Raw genomic sequence first — 21,052 nt, 5'->3', positions numbered from 1 at the left:
GATGGGGATACATACTTTATATACATATATATATATAATTATGTAGAACAAGAGAAAGGTATTAAATCTTTAGCCCGCTCTATCGAAAATTCGGCCACTTTCTACCTACTTTTTTAACCTCATTTTCCTTTAAGGTAATATAATTTTAACTCGATTATCCGAAAAGTCTTCCTTAAATATTTGCTCCAACCGGCCAATATATTTATTTTATAAAAGTTTAAAACTCATTTAGATTTCATTAAATGCTTTTCAATAATAAGATTTTTATAATAAAAAGGTAAAATATATATATATATATATATATATATATATATGTATATTCAATTAAGGGACTTTGGATGATAAAAAGAAGAAGGACTTTACGCTAATTTATTAATCTGTAGAATGCGATTTAAACTCGACAAATACGATAAGTTTTTTTTTGTTATTGTTTAAATATATTTGTACATAAAAAATGGACGTTAAAAATTTAATTAAAGTTTATGTAGAGAATCAAAAGTTTAGTAGCTTCGACCACCTCTCCAGAAATTATTTTCGTTGAACAGCAGATGACAAGGAGATGCTGAAGAGTCTGTAAATAAAACTTTTATGACTAAAAAGAGAATGAGGTAATAACTTATAATGAATCTGGAAATATAAACGTTTAATTATCTTTTATCGACGTTTTAAAATTTGGTAACACGAAGACAATGTAAACAGAAGCGAGCGCAACTTATTTTAAATCTTTGAGGGAGGAAGAAAGAAAGAAAGAAGGGGGGAAAAAATGTATATAATCGAGTGCAGATGAGGCAGCTTTTTATGATAAAGAGAGGAAAAATGAATTTAGAAGCTCGGCAACATATTCTGTAATATTAGAGAGAGAGAGATTTTAAAGGCCGATTTTTCGTTTAAACTTTCATGCCAAGGAGAGGTTTTAGAAAATCGATGGCCATTTTTCTTAATTATATCGTTCCTTTGAAGGATTAAGGAGTAAAGGATTGGTTATTGTATCCGAACGGATCAATAGTTCAAGCCCGGATAACACAAATAACAAATTGAATCCTAGAATATCATCGAGACACGAGGCCGTGCCCATTAACAGACATTAAACGTTTCTTTAGTGTGCAGTTGTTGAATACAACTTTAACGTTACACATCGTTTGCACGCAGGCAACTATCGGCATTAATTTTATAAAACGAAGATTTAGCAGTTCTTTACGACTCGACAAAGCCTCGTACTTGCTACACATTCGACACAAAAAAAATCAATAATGCGAGAAAGACATTAAATGCTAAATTAATGAAAGTTTTTGCCGTTACTCAGTGAAAGTTTTTTTTTTCTGACAGATCATTTTTCAACCGCAAACTTCTCCTCTGTTTTCAGATAATCACTGTTTTTAAACTACTCTTATTATTACTATATATATATATATATATATATTCTAATCTATGAAACAATGTTTATTTAAATCACATTTTTTTTTTCCTTATTCTTTCTGTCTGCCCCGCCCGCCGAGGTTCGATAATAGAGGAGTAATTAGTGAAGAAAGAATATTTATGCGGAATGGAAATGATATTTAGTAAGGGCATACCACCTCTCGTCATTATGGAAATTCAAATCGGAATTATTTTCTTGTTAAATGGTCTCAGCCCAGATTAAACTAATCTGGTTTAAATGATACCGCCCTTTCTTTCATCAAAATTTCATTTTCCCAAACACAGAAATGGTAATTAATGTTGATGGCCAAAACAAAATATATATTAACTCGAGCGGGAATTAATTAATATTCATAGCCGGGGAGAGATTATTTGCGCGTAACAAGTTAAAATTGGTCTCTCTCTCTCTCTCTCTCTACCAGAAAATCACCCTTTCGATTGCCTTTTAATGCCAAATGCGCCATATTTATCTCGGAAAACGATTCGACTATCTTATTAATAACCGAATCAGAATGGCCGCTGCTTTGAGAGGGGGGTTAGGCGAGTGTGTGTGTGTGTGTGTGTGTGTATACGGTTATCGAGTGCACCACTCGCTGTAGATCGGATTACTCGTGATGTTTACTGATACTCGGGCCGTGTTTTATCCAAAAACCGTTTACCAATATCGCCTCTTGAATACTAACGTGGCAATGAATGCATTCTCTTCATATGCCGGGCATATCAACAAGGTTAAAGCTGGCCCGCAAATGTACATCATGTATCGACTAAAGGATAGGAAACTGCTAGTGTGTAATTACAATAGCCAAACGTATTACGTTTTCCGAGTAATTGGATTCGTGGCTCGAGTATTTTTTTTCCCCGTGTTACTTATTTATTATTATTATTTTTTTCTTTTTTTTTTAAATTTTATCCAGGTAACAAATTGTATACGGGAACTGCAAGAGGGGGCGCTACGGGATGAAATTAAATTCTGTTTATTTGCAATAGGGGGAGCTCTTGTATTGATTGCTTCGATTTAAAAATCAAAACTCGAACTATTTTCGTATTCTTTTTTTTATATTTATTTTAAATGTATTGAAGTAAATTTTCCGGCCATTTGCAAAAAAAAAAAGGTTTCGTAATGTCGATTTTTTCGACGTTTGGGAAATTTATTTTAAGTGATATTACAAAATGTTTGTGTTTGCTATACACGTGGAAGAAAACAGTTTAAAATTTAACGAATTTGACTGTTTTCTCGACTAAAAGTACTTTTTAATGATACTTACCCCGTTGGCAACAACAAAGAGAATTTGTTTTCTTTCGCTGTTGATGCCCTTGTTAAAAATAAATGACTAAACTTATTGCTAGATTTAATTTCTCTGCAAACTACTTTAATTAATATCATCAAAACAAAATTTAATTATGTAAACTTCAACATATACTCTTCTCTTATACGTACGCTATATACACTCGACGAAAATAACTTAATTTTAATGAAATAATTAAAAGAATAAAGTTTAAATTTGGGTTAAAAAATTGCGTTGTTGTTTTTTTTAATTATCATTAAGTAGTTAATGCGTCGAGCTCAATTTATGTTAAATATAATGAACTGAAATTTAATATACTTGTGAACAAAACAGTATTTTATAATTACTGTCTGCGGGTGGGGGGGTTAATTTACTCCTTGTGTAGTCGGTGCTGCTATCTGACGGCCGGAAGCGGAACTATTCGGAGGGATTTAATTTAATTTCTGTACGGTTTTTTCCTCTCCTCCTCCTCCTCCCCCTCTTCTTCTTCTTCTTCTCGTCTTATAAAATGTACTCCCCGTTGCTGTTAATCGGCAATTTAATAATTTATTCCGGTTGATCGTTTATTTTCCAAATAAAGTCGGTAGAAAAATATTTATCGATTCGAAATAACTTCTTATTTTTCGGAAGAAAAATATGTCATTTTACTCTTTATAGTTGAATGATGAAGGAGAAATTTGTCACTTTAACTGGCGACACTTAACAAAATTACCGTAAAAGTGCCATTTTTCACCCAAGTTTATTTTCTAAAAGCTTCAGAAATCAATAGATAGAATTATGATAAAGAGAAGAGACGGAACAAATCGCATTCGTGACGTCATTTTCACCCCTTTTGTAAGACATTACTGCATCATCTGCTCTACTCCCCCTGTCCATTCCAACAACTCGATTTTCTTATTTTTCAAACCTACTTAACAGTTTTACCAATCAAATTTTTCATAGTAAAAAACTATAATTTACAAATAGATTCTGTGTTAATAATCGTAAATAACTGATCGAAACGTTTATCTTCGGGCCCTTCATCAGTCATAACTCCTGTCGATTATTTCTTGATTGTTTGAAAACGTAGCTTGAAGTACAGCCGAGGAACACCAGTTGCTATCGTTGTGCCCAAGAGAATATCGATATCTGTCGATGCCCCCAGCAGGAATCCTCCAGCTCCTTACTTTCTATCGTATATATATATATATATATATATACACACACCAAAGAGAAAACCGCAATTTACATTATACTGTGCCACGTCTCTAGAGAAATATTCGTTTTCTATCGATGGATCCCAGAAAGTAACAATAGTTTGCTTCATTTCTCTTAACAGATACTACAATTTTTATGACTATGTTGGGAATACAACGTATAACATTCCAAATATCAAATATTTATGCCGTATAACGATCTCCTTTCTGTAGAAACTAACTTACAATTAGAAATGTTAGTCAAGTAAACTGTAGAAGTGCTTCAGAAAGTGAATAATTTAAACTATTCTGAATATATTTTATATAAAATAGATTCAATATTTATTCTAATTAATATTCTATTTATTTAAATTAAGGATAATTATCTATAAGAAGATATAAGTACAATGTTCTTTCTCTATCAAGGCCGTCGAGAGGAGGGAAAGTTGGGGATTTTTCCCCGATAGGAATGGTTCCTAATGGTGTAAATTTTGTTACTTTTTTACAAACGAATAAGTAAATTATTTAAAGAAACATTCTATGTATTTTATTTGTTCAAAAAAAATGGGGAAAAATGACAAAAGAAGAACACAAAAGGGGTCTTCTCTACTCCTTCACTAAAGGCCCTTCTCTAATAATAAAACTGGGACATTATATACATAAAAGAAACTAGAACTGTGTTCTATATTTTATCGTTTTTAAGGAAAAACTACTTATTTTATTATCATTTATTTTTTTATAGCTTAAAAATGTAAATTTTATTTTAAAATTTCTTCTCCGCAAAACAGGTAATATCTGTATAATTTAATTCATTAGAAAATATAATTGGTATTTTAAAATATATATAAGAAAGATGATAGATGTTTACTATTTATTTCCATATGGGAAAAGTGGGACATTATCTACAGATCCACCAGAAAAATTAGAATTTAAAATGATCTTAAATGTGTTCCATTTTACAAATTTTATTTTAAACAAATTACAAAATAAAATATTCAAACGTTTTATTTTTAGAATAAAAATTATTATTTTTTATTTTAAAAAAGATAGTAGCTGAGAATTGCATAATTGAATTGTTTAGAATATTAATCGAATTAATATAAAATACACACACACACACATATATATAGAAAATAACTAATAGATCTCTGGTAGGTATTTCCAAAGGGAAAATGGGACATTATCCACAGACCCTTGAGAAAAACCAGAACTTTTAAGGAGTACATCCCAAGATAACCGTGCATGTACTAACAATATGCCCAGAGGATCGACTAAATAGTAATCCATATACCTCAAAAAACACATAGAAAGACGGAAAAAATTTGCAGCTGATCCATCTTCCCGATTATAATTTATATCGGCCATTATTATACGCACACGTGCCAATATTTTCCATAACATCATTGCATAGAAAATACAAAGAAGAACGTGGGAAAAAAAAAGGAAAAGGAAATCTAAATTGAAACTTGTATAAGCACTACTTGTGCGTGTAGCAATCTCGATTAACGAGGCATAGTTTGACCAACAACATCAATCCCTGGCATATATGGGATCCTTTGGTGGTCTTTTTATTGGCAATGTCTTGTTATTTACTATTCTAGAAAGATGGAACTTAGATCTGGTAACTATCAATGTCGTGTACAAAATGGCGGCGACATCCAGCCAGAAAATATATTATTAATTTACGCCAGTGCTAAAATTGTGTAATTACAGAAGTTGACTTTCTTACTTGCAGAGTGTAAAATCAGTGGTTTACGAGCTTCCACGTAATATCAGTGGCTGCGGGGAAGATAAAACAGAACGGATGGCTGTTAATACAAAACCCTCAGCGGTTACGACCGGTGGAGTTGCCCAGTTGATTTTTTAACCCTCTTTTTATTTGCCAAAAAAAATAAATATATATATATGTATATATTTTTTAGTGCTATTCATCATTTAGATTATGGAATTAAATTAAAATAAAAGAGCGTAGATTTTTTTAGCAGATATGAAATTTTTCTGGAGTAAAAACACTAGAAAGGAATAAAGAGACGTGTTTATATACATATACATATCGATTTTCGTAAGTTGTATTAACACATTGACACAATACTAAATATTTGTTCCAATGATAACAATGAAGGGAGAGGAAAAAAAAAAGAATAAAAATCAAGAGCACAATAGTGTTTTCACGGCTACTGACACTTAGAAGTGTTAGTTCAGATGCCAGAAGAAAGGAGGTTTCTCCCTTTTTTTTTTTTTCCCTACTTTCTTTCTCTTCCTTTCTCTTCCGGAATAAGATAAGAAAGGATTAAAATGAAAATTTATTTACACTATCTGTCATTGGTCTCGATGGTTGGCATTTAAAAGAAAATGTGACGATAATAGGTTAATTAAATGAGATATCTTTAAATGAAATTCAAAAAAGTTAGAAGATGGAGAGAGAGAGAGGGAAAAAAAATTAATATAAATGCTCATTAAATGTTTCGTATTTTGTTCGACATCATCTTTGATCCGAAATGACGTAACAATTTTTTGTTGAATTTGCTCTCCGATGGCCCCAACGGTTAGAATTTTAAATGAAAATTGTGGTTAATAATAACTTAATTATAAGATATTTTCGATTAATTAACATCAAGCTCGACCTTTGTAACGACGGTTACGACGTCTGTCATTTAAAAGGAGACGTAACGATAAGTTAAAAGCGTTACTCCAAAATGAATTTTCCAAGAGGAGGAGGAGGAAATAATAAATATATTCTATTTGCATTTTCTTTCTTTCTTTAGATTGTTATACGCATTGAAACGAAGCAGAAACACGGATGGAGAAAGAGAAAATTTCTAATAAAACAATTTGTTTTATGATAAACTGATTGAAAGCATCGTGTTTACTACTCGATTTATCGATTGTATTTAAAACACTCGTCCCAAGGGGGGTATCGAAACAACAACAACAACTTTTGAATTTTCTATCTCCTTCGCCTTAGAGACCGAAATCCAACGAATCTCCTGTGTTTGGTCCCCTTACTGTAGCACTCGAACCAAAAAAGTCTTATAGGAATGGCGTGATGAAAATGGTTAGAAAGTAATTATCTGACATTTTTATCTTTCTTTTTTCTCTTTCTTTCTTCTCATTTAGATTGAAGTGGCCGCAACATCTAATGCAGTCGGTAAAAAAACAAAAAAAATATATATAAAAAAAAACATATATATATATATATATATTATATATATATAAAATACCACTTTAAAAAGAAGCGAGAGAGAAAGGACGTTGTAGTTTTTTGTGTCCCGTTAGGACACGTGACAAGTTCTTGCTTTTTGTGAAAATTTCCCGCGAGGTTTAAAGTCATTCTTCATTTTTCTACTCTTGCATCCGATGCCGTTAATTCGCACATTTCCACATTAAACTTTACTTGATATATTGATGCGGGATAGATTCATCCAACCGTCTTTCTCCTCCCTTCCGTAATTACATAAAGCTTTTATTGGACTAATGGGTACTCAATTATGTGAGGATAATAATTAGCAGTGTCTTAAATTTAAAATATTATATTGTTTCCAGCACGGGAGGCAACTACGAATAAATAAATAAATATAATATAAAAAAAGAGGAGGGGTTGGTTTAAAGTAAATGTGTCTTAAGAACACTTTATAATTTAAAAAATTCTTAACAAGTTATTCGCTTTAATATTCAGTTTAAAAAAAAATTCTGCCTGGATCGTAAGAAATACACTACTATGAGTTACCATTACAGAGACACTTTCTTTTGAAAGATATATACTAGCTTGAGCTGTATCGGAGAAATACCTGAAAGTCTTTCAACCATAACAGTGTTGTGGTGGTGAGCGCAATTAAGCGTTATGCTCTGTAATCACAGGACATTCCCCAGATTCTGAAACACAACTGGAAAGCCACATTTTGCTTGAAATTGCTTTCTGAAGTCTATGGATTGACTTTACTGATAGCGTAAGGAAAGAATACTCTTCATTTCGATTACAAAAATGTTCATCAAGAAAAGTCGAATTTAATAACTCGATTTATTTACTTGTTAAATCTGAAAAAAAAGAAAAAAAAAAAAAAATTCGATTATCTCACCACCTCTACCGTGTGAAACCATCGTCACTTACGTTTAATTAACGGCATTTTTCTTAATTGTTCCTTTAATATTTATAAATTTTGATAAATACAATATGTTTCTCTCTGTGTGCGTGTGTGTGTAGTATATATAATTAGCTAAATTCGACCCCCCAAAAAATCTTTCTACAAAATTTCAATCAGTTGTTTCGTAAAATTTTAAAATATTTTCTATAGAATTTTTATTCAGTTTTTAATAATTTATGTAGTGTTTATTTATTTTTCACGATAAATTCGCTTTTATTTAAAAGCTGCATATCGGGATTTCTCTTCTTTTTTTTATTTTCCAACCAATTTTGATCCCAACATCTGTTCCGCATCCTTCGTTCCACTTACTAAATTAATTTGTTTTTTGAGAAGTTATTATGTATTAAAATTTCTATCGAGTTAATTCAGACTCACTCTCTACACTATAATTCGATTTCCAAAAAATCTACTCCAGCAAAGGAACCAAAGTTACATTCGACAGAAACCTCGCACCCCCCCCTTTGCCGATGTTCAATATCAAGGAAGGTTCATCGATAGAATATCGAGTGGTGTGGATATTTTTTTAATAATTTCGACCGTCCGAGTAACACACCAGCCAATTCAGAATTAGTCAAAAATAAATAAAATAATAATAAGAATTAATTTTACTGATTAAGCCGAAGATGAGTTAAAAAATAAAATGGAGTGGAGGGAGGGGGGAGTCCGAATTTTCATAAAGGCATCATCAGATTATATACAGATATTGTAATTTAAAGACGGTTTCTTTGATGAAGAAAGTATTAACTTTTATATTTATCTTCTTGCACAAAACTCCCCTGAGTTTAAGTATTTACATTAATACGGTTGGTTGTTAAGGTGTGCTTGTTGGTTCGAGGTCTTACAGTCATTTTTACCGAGCTTCCAACGAAATTAGAATTTTTAAAAAAGGAGGAGGGGTGAAAAATTCCCGACTCCTTGTTAAAATCATATTTACATTTTAAATTTTGCTGCCGGTAATTGGAAGAGCATCTTGTTCTATAGCACTAATCTGGAATATATTGCGAATGCCACCCTATCCACCCGCTAAAAATTTGAAAAATCGATACGATTTTTAATTCTTCTTATTATTATTATATATATATATATATTATATATTTCCCCCCCCTCTTTTTTTCTCCTGTGCCAGCGTATAGAAGGGTGCGAGATTAAAAACAGAACAAGCTAATCGCCCATCGGCTGGTCATGTGTAATTGCCAGAGCAATCGATAGCGAGAGGGGTGCTTAAACAACTTTTTGTCGAGTTGTAGCTCTAGACAAAAGTGTCAATCTCGCGATTAAGGAAAACATTTTTACAATCGATAACAATTGAGTTAGAAGCGTTCACGATAATATAAAAATTTAGCGAAAAACGCGAAACTCGATCGATCAGTCATCTCTTTAGTCTGTCTTTCGCTCACTAGAGGGAGCCACCTGTCCGGGTGAGAGTTGACACCACGTTCCATTTTAAAAAATACATATATACTCCTTTTTTAAAATAATAATAATAATAATAACAACAACAAGTCTTGAGATAGAAACGGTGTTAAACTTAATGATGCGGAGGAGTTACGTGTGTTTTAAGTCGTAGGTGGATGATGGAATCCTCTAAAATTCTATTCTTTAACAATGTAGACTGCAAAGAAAGAACTTGTACACGGCTAGTTAACAGTATCGTGGAAAAGAAAAAATCGATTGTCTGGGTAGGGGAGACATTACTTTATAGTGGAGAGTGAAAAAAAAAGAAAAAAAAAAACATTCTGAGCGAGAGGGAAGGAAGGGCATGACTAATTACCAAGCCGTACACTGACAATAAAACGTGGTAGACAGAATCTTTTGTTTTGCCTGCTGCCCCAGAATTTTGTTCTCCTCTGTTATAAAAAAAAGGGATAGAAAATCTCGATTTTCTATACGAAAAGAAGGGGGGAAAAAACTCGTCCTGTCCATCCGGGGTAAGAGATTAATATTAAGAATATAAGATAGCCTGTCTCTCTCTCTCTCTCTCTCTGTTTTTTTTAATTGTGCACGTAAAACTTCAGAGAGAGATTCACGTGTGCGGAAAAATTCTGGTTATTTAAACAGAATCTTTTTGCCGGAGGGATTAGCAACATCTGGTTGTGCAACCTCTCTGTTATTTGTACGTGACTTGAGGGGTGTATCAGGTAAATTGAACTCTGTCTGGTCTTACAGAGTTATTGGGTTCCTCTGTCAAGCTGACGAGGTATCGCTTTAAGCACCTTACTTTCATCATATCCATTCTAGAAACAATTACACGCTGGCATGGGATAAAATATTTCCAATCAATTTTATCTTATAACCATTATATTTTTTTGTTACGTATAGTCAACGTTGGAGAATTATTATTTTAAAATAATCCCGCTTTTCTGGACAAGATTAGTTAGTATATTCTTTATACCGAGAAAGAGGGGGGTCTATAATTTACAACCTGCGAAGATAGTAGCTTAAAAAGAACCTCCTTTCTATCAAATTAATTGAATACTTTTTATGTTGGCGAAGGTTGGCCTCCGAAAGGCGATGAATTATTCACAAAGACAAAAGTATTAACTGCTACGAATAAGAAGTGACGTTAGCAAAACTTGGAGGATTTTTTTGCAGCTAAGTGGCCTTGTTAACCGAGTCACTCTCGCCGTGATAAGCAACTAAATTTTAAACACGCCGACATATATATTCTTCACTAAACTCGAATGATCTAAAAGATACTGACGTTTTCTAACGGGAAGATTTCCTTTCTTTAATCGATATTTAGAAAATTTTGTAGAAAGAGATAAAACATTTTCATAAAACCGGTGAAATTCTCTTTTGTTTTCGCTTTTTCTTTCGTTTATTTTCGGCGCAGCCCGTTAAAAATTCGATAAGATAAAAGGGGGAAAAAATAAAAATAAAATAAACTCCGACACGCCATCGAACAAAATCGAGAGACTGCCCCTGTGAATGATGCTTCTCCTGGTGACGACAGAGTCCGGCAGTGATGACCAACTGCACTAGGTCGGAGAGAATTGGCAGTATCACGTGACACGGCTAGAATCGGAGGCCCAGTTGTCCAGACAGGAAGGTCAATTCGCTATCCGACAGGGGACTAGCGAGATCGTGTTAAACACGATAAGAGGGCTTTAATTCTCCACTGGATTACTCTAACCGAGGCTAAAATACGAGGCGGAAGAGGAGAGGTAAGCCGTGTTTCTTTTCGTGTTGCATCACACTTTGGTTACAAGATTTTAATTGTCGGTTAAATTATTACGTTTTTAATTTAATATAAATATATACATATAAATAAATATTATATCTTATATATATATATATAATAGAGAATATAAAGCAATATCATTAATTTTAAAAACAGGTTTAAAAATTCAAGTCTTTCCCGATACATTTATCGATGTTATAAAAGATAACGTTGTAATAAATGGTTTGGAATATTATCAAAGATGTTGAGCCTTTCTCACGGGGAGAAACAAGGCGACAGCAAAGTCACGACACAGTCGGGCATCGGTGACAAATTTGGTGTCACTTGTCCGGCGAGTCGAATATTTAAGCAGTCCTTGAGGACTGAAAGTTCGCATTTACCAGATGAAAAGATGCTACTCTGTTTTATTTGTGTCTTTGACAGAATCGTATGTTATCGGTTCCCAGTAGTCAATCTACTTGAACTACATGATTGATAGAACGGATACTTTTAAAACAGATATGCTACGATTTCATCTATTTTACAATGTCGATAATTCTAGAATCTTTTTTTTTACTTAATTCTTATACTGTTTAAAATAAAAATAAAAGAATAATAATAATAATAATAAAAATATTGGACAGAAGTTGTTGGCAAAATTTCGAAAATATTGACCCACTAAATCTTTGATTATTCGCGTAAGATCGAAGGAGTGAAAATTGAGTGAGTGGACTATTTTTAACTCGATTTTTTCCGAATTTATACGAAAAACAGAGAGAGAAGAATGCCGCAATCGAATCGAAATATTTACTGTCGTGTAATTGTAGTGACGGTTAACACGACAAGAGGAAGAAACTTAGCAAAATTTACAATTAAGAGGATGTTTAATTAGGATGAAGAATACATACTTCCATTTCAATTGAAATATTAAGCATTTTCTTCGGTAGAAATCGCTGTAGGATATATCCTAGATCATAACAGAACAGGCCGTATCGACTTTTGTAAGAAGGTAATTAGCTGATTAAACTGTGCAGTATTCATGATCCGGGATGGTTCAACAGGTCAAGAAGACTTAGAGGAAAGGGCGTAGCCCGGTTACTTAGTAAAACATATAAACCCAAAACAAAATTCTAGCCAAAGTTCATAAAAATGTTATAAGAGGGGTTACCTAACGAGAAAAAAAGAAATAAAATATCCATAAATGGTGATCTAACGACCTCGGGTTTGCTGTGATTTTTTTAACTATCGGTGACTCCTTTGACGTCAATTTTGATTGTTGACCAATGAAAACAGACATCACGTGTCCCGGGACACGTGACTCCACAACTATAGTGATTCCATTAGGCGGAATTATGAGAAACCTGGAAAGTAAACAGATAGCATAAAGAGCAGTCCATGATAGACATAAAATAGCGGGATGGAATGTAATTTTTATGAAAGGTACAACGCCGATGCGGGGGAGGTGAACCTCCGCGGTTGTAAACTATACATAGCTTTGAAGACATTAGAAAAGGCCAAAAAAAAGGTACTTCTCAATTATACATCTATTGATGGGCAAAAATGGCTGCCGACTCCACGTAAGCTATTTCTCTCGCGAACAATGAGTCATCTAGTTTTCCAATATCCCCGAAACTTAGAGAAAACTTAGTAGATAAAGTTTTCATGAAGAAGGTTTTTCAGTCGGAGGTGCTTAAAGAAACGATCGAAAGACGAACAATTTGATATCCTAAATGGTATTTGCGATATTGGATGACTGCGAGATCCGATGGCCCCTAACGATCCTCTTACGAGATTATTAACGTATAAATTTTTGATATTTTATGGCTAATAATATGATTAAAATTTTCAAACCATTTCTGAATTTAAAATTAAGAAAGGAATTAAAATATTCCTATTAATATTCCCACGCGTTTAAAGTTTAATCGCTTAGATCCGGTGGGAGAAAAAATGGAAACAGACTATTAGCCACACCTGGAGGCAAAAATAGTAATATTTTATTAGCGTCATTTATAATACTCCAATTGATTGTGATCCGTTTGATTTCGGGTGTCGCTTCGGCGGGGTCAGAAAAGTTGCAGAAAGGGTTACAAGTGTTGTGTGGAGGAATAAAAGGGGTCAAATACCATCAGCATAAATCATCGATAGCATGAGTAACCCCCTTTTCTTCTTGGGCGCAGTAAATCACGCTATTAATAATGGGGAACATTAACGCGGCCATGTTGGTGGCAGAAGGTGCTTGGAAATGTTTGTCTGCATTGCTGCTCTTTTACACCTCGTGGCAGCTTGCAAATCGAAGATTTATGTAAAGTACTTCCTATTTGAATTAAAATCTGATGGTACATTGAATATGAGCTATGGATACGTCGTTGGCAATTCGCTTCTTATACGTCGACAGCCGGCACGAGCCGAATTTTTTCCCCTCTTATTCTTGTCAGAATTTTCACAGATCGGAAAAGAGAGAGAGAGAGAAATGCATTAAACTCACCACTAATTGAGACACTAGATTCGAAAAAGCGTAACCGATAACGGTTGTTACCGAAACATTAGTTTTACACACCTGATACCGACAGGAATATTAATGACGGCCAAACCCATACATTTATTTGTAGCTTTAAAAGTGTTGCATTATTTTTTTTTTTCCTCCCAACTTTTTCCGGCTTTAATTTCTTAAGCTTACTCCACGTGTAATTTCCCTGTTTCGGGTAAAATTTGCATTTCAAAACGAGTCATAATAAACCGAAAACTATCTACTCCTTAAAATGTAGTCTCCTTTCACTCACTTATTACTGGTAATAGGATATCTGTCCCGCACTTTACTCCCTTCCACCTATATCCTTAGCTGCTCTGCCATGGTGTTTCCAAACGCGTATGTTGATAGAAGTTTGGGCTATTCTCTTTATGGTTTTCCAGTGCTGTTTATAGAAGGTAGTTGGGCTTAAGTACCAATTTACCAAAGGGGGGAAGGCTAAAGTTCGTTATTTCAAAGGCAAATAAATTTTACCGCGTAAAGACTTCTAATACAATTCGTTCTTGGTGACGCCATTGCATTTCCTCAGTTGACTGCCTTTAATAACAAATCTAATTCGTGTTCGTTCACTTGCCCCATTTTCGGGAGATTGTAAGCGATGTTATATGGATTTTTTTCGACACTATAATTTAAAAAAAACTGCTATTCTCTACGTGTATTTTACAGCCAAAAATTACCTTTAAACTACTACCTAATTATCGCTCGCCCTTATCTATAAAAATTAAAAATTTTTTATTATATTTCGGTTTCTCGTTTAATAATAATAATATAAAAAAAATTCCTTTAATTTGTAGCCATTTACTTGTAAGAATTTTTTTGTCTCCTTTTCTTCTTTTTTTATCTTATAAATCATTTAGACGTAAAAAACCATTAGATAAAAGATCAAAAAGGTTTAAAGAAGCAGGAGGGGAAAAAACCAAGTCTACCAGCATCTGTGTACACGTCTCTTTAGGTAGGAAGGGGTGAAAATCGGATTATCAGTTGACTCGCAGGGTTACTTCCTGGATTAGAAGAACCTTAATCTCCCTAGATGTCGACTTATGTCGCCCTTTGATATTGGTTTGTCACCGAATGTGAAGAAAGTAGGAAATGTCGGACATCTGTCCTTTCGTGTTGTAAAAATCCCTTTAAAATTAAAGAGCTTAATTAAAATTTCTGTACGCCACCCGCCAATAATCATCATCCGGCACTGTGACGTGCAGAAAGGGTTGTCTTAGCGGCGACTAAATCCTTTTTCCGTCCAATAGAGGCGAAGTGTCTTTTCCTCTAACCAATAATCAACTAGTTTAAAACACGAAGGAAATGTGCAACTACCAATCAAACCATCTTAACTAACGATAATTAATACCGTTTAAAAATTAAAGGTAGAGACTTACGAACTTGACTTTTATCAGCCGAAATATTAATATTTTATTAAGAAAAATACTAAAATATATATATATATATATTTATATGAATGCACGGAGTGAACCGGGAGATTTTATTATACTCTTAAGGTCGCGTTGTCTCCATCATCCTGTCTTGTTGTGTAACAGAATGATGAGGCAACATGACCTTACGAGTTATGAAAGAAGATATACTGTCCAATGTAAATGAAGTGATGGAGAGTGGAGAGACCCCTGAGAATTTCTGCAACTTTTCTAATGGATGGGATGTGTATCACGTGACAGAGACATCACATTCTATTTGTCGAGATCCCACTACGCGGTCAGCATCGGCACATCTTTCCTTGTTTGTTCCTAGGAACTAATGTGGAGGGTAAGCCCGAAGCAAAAGACGTCCACGTTATGCATAGAGATGTCCTATTCTTGCAGGAGAAGCCACTTTCAATCCATTTTAATGTCTGTTTGAAGGAACCGCATAAAAGAGTCATTGTTTATCCTGAATGGAAATTGTTCATATTCTCGTGCTTTTTCTATTCCTAAAAGTCGTCTCGTGCAAAAAAAAAACAATAAAACATCAAACGTATTATAGCTAATTAGTTACAAAATGCTTTCGTCTGGCTTATAAATAATAGAAGAATATCATTTTGAAATTCAAATGACGCATGCGGGGAAACTGTCATCTCTCTTAAGTAACACGTGATTTTTAATGAGTATCGATTGCTAGTAATGTTCGTGTGACGCCATACGTCTAATACTCGTATTGTTTCCCATTATATCCAATAGAATTTCTTGGCAATTTATTAATATTTTCATAAATCCGTACGCATTTACGTAAAAATTATCGACTCGATTTTTATTATTTGCTTTATTTATCGGGTAAGAGAACCATTAGAACGAAATTCGCCATTTCTTAAACGATATAGATCTCGCTAATCAGGGAAAAAAGAGTAGGGGAGTAAAACTTTTATCCCATAACTAGAGAATGTTTACTGAGATATGGGATCAATAAAGCTGGCGACAAGATTGAGAGACTTCTCCTCTACCCTTTGTGTGGATTGTAGATGCTTGTTCGGAAAAAGAAATCTTCTCCATTAGTCACATCACGAAGCCAGACGGGAAAGCCAACCCCTGAGCGATATCGAGTACGAATTTCTCCCCGATGTAGCGAAAGCCACGCAATATCAGATAGTAGAATGCGTTGTTCCGAAACAGTTTGGAAGATTATATTTTCTCGGCGTGCAACGTAACGCATACAAACGGGCAGCAAATAGTTTGAAGAAGTGTCTCTACTCTTTTTTGTTCTTCCTCGGTGAATTAAAGTGGTGTTTTAATAATCCGAATTAAGTTATTGGGCGGTGTTGGTAAACAGGTTACCGATACGTCAACAAATAAAGGATGGAGTAAAGGAATCGTTCCCTAGACAACCTATTTCGCTTTTAGAGTTTTATGTGTCTTAGCCGGCCCATCACCTATGGGAACAAAATGAATTTTTAAAGAAACTTAATAGTCAGACCAAGCACTTAGAGCAATACGTGACTTGTGTAACATGCTTGGAATCAACACGATGTTTTTAATTGTGCTTCTTTAGTTTCACACTCAGGGGATCTAGAGAGTGCATTAAGCAACAGGACAACCTCCAAGTAGATGTTGACTCGATATATTAGGGATGAAAAGCAAAGCTCAGTCAATGCCAGAGCATTCTTGACTGGGGATTACAAACAAGGCTTTTTTTAATACCACCAGCCGTAACTTCACCTACTGGCGGAAATACGAACTAAAAAGAGTCTCCCCTCGGCACCCCTCGGCCCGGTTCGTATTGCCAATTTACACAGTAAAAACGGCCTTTAATATTTTATAAACTGAAGCCCCGCTCGGGTATCGGGCCACCACTAAAATATTACCGAAAATCGTTTCGACATTATCGTCGAGATAAGTAAACGATCCAAGTTTGAAAACTTTGCAAGCATTTTAAAACACTGATAACAAAAATACATCTAATAAAGAAAAATATATATTTTTCAGTATTTCTGGAAATTTCGTATATTTCATCTTCGGTAATACCGTATAAATATTAGGACACTAAATGATGTTATTATTGGTGTCGGTATCGACTCGGTAATCACATTACAGCAGCGAGAAAAAAATATTTTCCAAATGTTAAATGGTCGTTTTAACAAGATAAAGACTATCGGATAGTAAATATATACCTTTGATGGATGGAAAAAAATTTTAAATAGCCTCGGAAATTTCCATCAAGATAAAGTAAATCGCTGTAGAAGTAATGAAAGGGTTACAACTGGTGGCATTCGCAGTTAAAGGTGTTGTAGCGTGTCTTCTGATTTCAACTGCTTGCGAATCTATAATTGATTGCGACCATAAACTCTCACTACGTAATGTAGAAGCTTGCCAGGGTGAAGCTGGTCTCTCCTGTACGGAGATGGATAGTTTATGGCCGCTTCTTTATCGGTAATCTAAATGTCATGATCCAAGACATCTACTGTACTTAGCTGGCTTGTCATTCACTTTGATTCCGCAAAAAGTATCATCTGACAGCAAAAACGTGAGCAGTTTTTTCCCCTGGTAGCGCGGCTTCCTGTAATAAACTGGTCGTTTAATAGCTGCCGTTGATATTCTGCAGAATTACATTTTATAATATTTTTCGACTGTCGTTAATCAGCGCCGAACGAGCGAGACAGGGCAAAGAAGAAGAAGAAGAAAGGAAAAAAAGTGTTTTGTTTTTGGTGGCCGAGCGGTCACTCGATTCTGGACGGGAGCAATTGAATAAACTTGATAGTGGTCAATTGGGTTAACCACGGCCATGGTCACTAACTGGCCATTTGGGAGCAGTTCTGCTAGTCCGTAATCACCCTTTTAGGTCGAGACCGGCTATTTGTAGGATGGAAATCAATTGGATAGAGAAGACTGGACAGATGTATCGGTTCGATTGTCACCACATCCCCCGGCTGATCGACAGATGTCAGACGTAGCTGACCTTTTATTCTGCGGGGAGAACGGCGACGGAGATTCATTTTTTAGAGATTTGAATCATTACGCTATATCATTAGAGAGAGAGAAGAACATAGTCTACAAATCCGCATTGCCGTTTCCGCTTTTATACCAACGTAACAAGCGAAGAAAAACTATTTTGTAGATTAATGATTTTAGAAGGTCGTTGTAGTTGCTATTGAATTTAAAAATACGCAAGGAAGATAACGACCAATGGCTGGTCAGAAGAAGAAGATAGCGAAGGTATAAACCTTCTCTGGACCGTGTTAATTCGATGTTTCTGCAGGGATAACATTGTTTCCCTTAGGCATCCTTTCTTTCCATTAACATGTACGGAGTGCATACGAGAGGTTACTACGTCCACGTTCATTAGCTCTTTTTCTCTCTCTCTCTCTTTCCGGCATTCCTACCTTTGTGCTCTTTGTTTTAATCGCCTCTTACATCAGTGGACAAATGATTTTTGTTTGATTAATTTTACAACAGTTAATGTACGAGGAGGGAGGACGTGGAGCGAAAGATTTCCCGCTGATTATTCTAGTCTCTTTCGATAAATATTCCACTTTCCACTATTCGTGTGTAACGGTATTTATTGTCATGTTACTCCATCTGCATTCAATCAGCCAACCATTTAAAAAACTTCTTATATATTTAGACACGATAATCAAAACTAAGCATCGTCTCCGCTAGAAAGTCGGATCAAACAAAACATGGAGATTCCTGCTTCCTCCCTTTCCCCTCGAAAATCCTATATGATGAAAGTAGAAATTTCCTTAACTGCCTGATAGGGGAGGTCTTCTTTCCCTGGAGACATCAGTTGCTCCATCTAGTGACTGAAAATTGAAAAGTGCGTTCAAGCGACACCCCTAGAATATTTCAAACGATTTCTATACAAGATGTTCGCCAGATGCAATTGTATCAATACTTCATCAGCTCCGATGATATTTTTTTCTTCTTGCTTTTACAAAATACGTTTTAAATAAATAATATTCTCTTCTCTAGTTTTTACCCGATTTAAATAAAAATTCATACCGACTTTTTACCTATTGATAAAGGGGGAGGAGGCAAAAAAAATAACAATAATAATCTGTTAAAACACGCGTAATACATCTAGAAGAATATTTTAATTAAAAAAATAATAATAATAATAATAATAATCATTCCAGGACGTTAAATAAAATTATTTGTAAGGAAAATACATTAATATAACGTCGATAAAAACAAAATTTCCACCGGAAATATTAGGAACTTTACGAAGAATCTAGTCTTTTTGCAACGATTATATTAAACGATTTTTCCCTCAACCAGCCAGACGATGACTGTGCATGAGGAAGAAACGCTTTAATGTTTTTTCTTTCTCCTCTTCTCTACCCGGGAGAGGGGTAAGTTAAAAAAAAAACTGCTCGTTCAAATCGATTTTTTACGCCATCTTGTCGCCTTGTGGATGCTGGACGTTGTTACACTACAGAGTTCAATTATCTATGGCTTGAACTTAGTCTTATGCAGTATTTTCGTGCCATAATAACCCACTTGTTTTATTTACCGTATTGTTGTTATTATTATTATAATCATTAGAGTAGATTTATATATTTAAAAAAATCTATGTATGTATATATAAAAAAACAACGTGAAAGAAAATGAAATATTCCATTTTAACTACGCTTATCCCCCATAGGCACGCTACATACGGATTAAAAAAAAAAAAAAAAAATAGAAGCATGAAAATGGATGGAGAATGAATCTTCATTTCTTCGATATTACATTAAAAATTGCATTTTTACTCGGTATTAACGATGAATTATTTGGTGTTTGAATTATTATTTGGTATTATATATATATATAAGAAAAAAAAGGCAGTTTTCTTTATATAAAATCGAGTATATAAACAGGAGATAAGGTATAACCAAAAATTGGCTATTTCTTTAGCAATGGAGTAATTTTGTAAGCAAGATTTACCATTGTTTTATTGCTCCCGAACCTTCTTTTTTTTTTAAAACGCATAATATATTTGCTTGTAACTGCTTTATATTTCTACTATACGAAAATATACGACGGATTCCAGTACTTCAGGCAAGACTACTGAAATCATATTGTTCTCGAGTTCTAAGACGAAGCGGCCTTCTGTCATGTGGTGAGGTCATGTATTATTACCTGGCGTAATTTCGACAATGTAGCAAATTTACGTGTCACTAATTATTGTGGAAGAACAGACGTCTGGCAAGAGGGCAGAGAGGTGACAATCATTAGACCTAATGTCTGAGTATAATTTTCTCTAAAAACAACTCACCTAGAAATTACAACAGACAAAAATCACCGACTTCCTGTTACCAAGAATTTATCCAAGTCCTGTCAGTAGTACAGAAGGACCCTCTCTCTCTGTACAATAGCTTGGGGAAAATGAAAGCTAAAAAAAAAAATATAGAAAAATATATAGAAAAAAAAAAAGAAATTGATAATAAGCAGAATTATTCGTTTTTATAGATGATTGTTTCAATTCTAAAAAGTAGTTACTCTTAGGATAAATGCAACGTATTAACTCGTATTTAAATAGTTTAAAAATAATTTCTGATTATTTAAACTATTCAAAAAAAGTATTCAAATCGAATTAAATAATCAAAATATTTATTTAATTCCTTCGATAAACGTACATTTATGCTTACAAAACGTATCCAAATCGATAATACGAAGCTACCGTCTTTTTTATTTAAAAAATCCCCTAAAAATAGGGTAATTTTAGTAAAAAAGGAACCGAATTATTAATCATTATATTAGATAATAAATACATATAAAATAATTAAAATTAAGCAAAATATATATTATTTCGTTCCTTCTTTATATACATATAAATCTATAAAAAAAGAGAAGAGAAAAAAATATATATATATAGTTTAAAACGCGCGCACACACACACAGACGGACAAACAAAAAAAATTTCCTATCGAAATCACATAGATTAAT

At 33.9% G+C, this 21,052-nt stretch overlaps 2 long non-coding RNA genes across 3 annotated transcripts in view; one reads left to right on the top strand and one right to left on the bottom strand.

Moving 5' to 3' along the window:
• Window positions 1-424: 424 nt before the first annotated feature.
• LOC136971605 (uncharacterized) overlaps window positions 425-21,052 on the bottom strand; it is an 80,228-nt gene continuing 59,600 nt past the window's right edge. Inside the window, exon 5 of one of the 2 annotated variants that reach the window (XR_010880191.1) lies at window positions 425-571. This is a non-coding gene — a long non-coding RNA (uncharacterized lncRNA). Of the gene's footprint in view, window positions 572-20,463; window positions 20,499-21,052 lie in introns of those variants that run through there. The other variant, XR_010880192.1, reaches the window with a different exon arrangement.
• LOC136971606 (uncharacterized) overlaps window positions 11,008-21,052 on the top strand; it is a 40,191-nt gene continuing 30,146 nt past the window's right edge. Inside the window, exon 1 of the long non-coding RNA XR_010880193.1 lies at window positions 11,008-11,183. This is a non-coding gene — a long non-coding RNA (uncharacterized lncRNA). The remainder of the gene's footprint in view (window positions 11,184-21,052) is intronic.

The sequence above is a fragment of the Centruroides vittatus genome, unplaced genomic scaffold, assembly GCF_030686945.1.
Source record: "Centruroides vittatus isolate TY-2023 unplaced genomic scaffold, ASM3068694v2 contig_2634, whole genome shotgun sequence".
NCBI classification, from domain to species: domain Eukaryota; kingdom Metazoa; phylum Arthropoda; class Arachnida; order Scorpiones; family Buthidae; genus Centruroides; species Centruroides vittatus.
The sequence above is the reverse complement of the archived record's forward strand: the minus strand, read 5'-3'. Positions and strand labels throughout refer to the sequence as shown.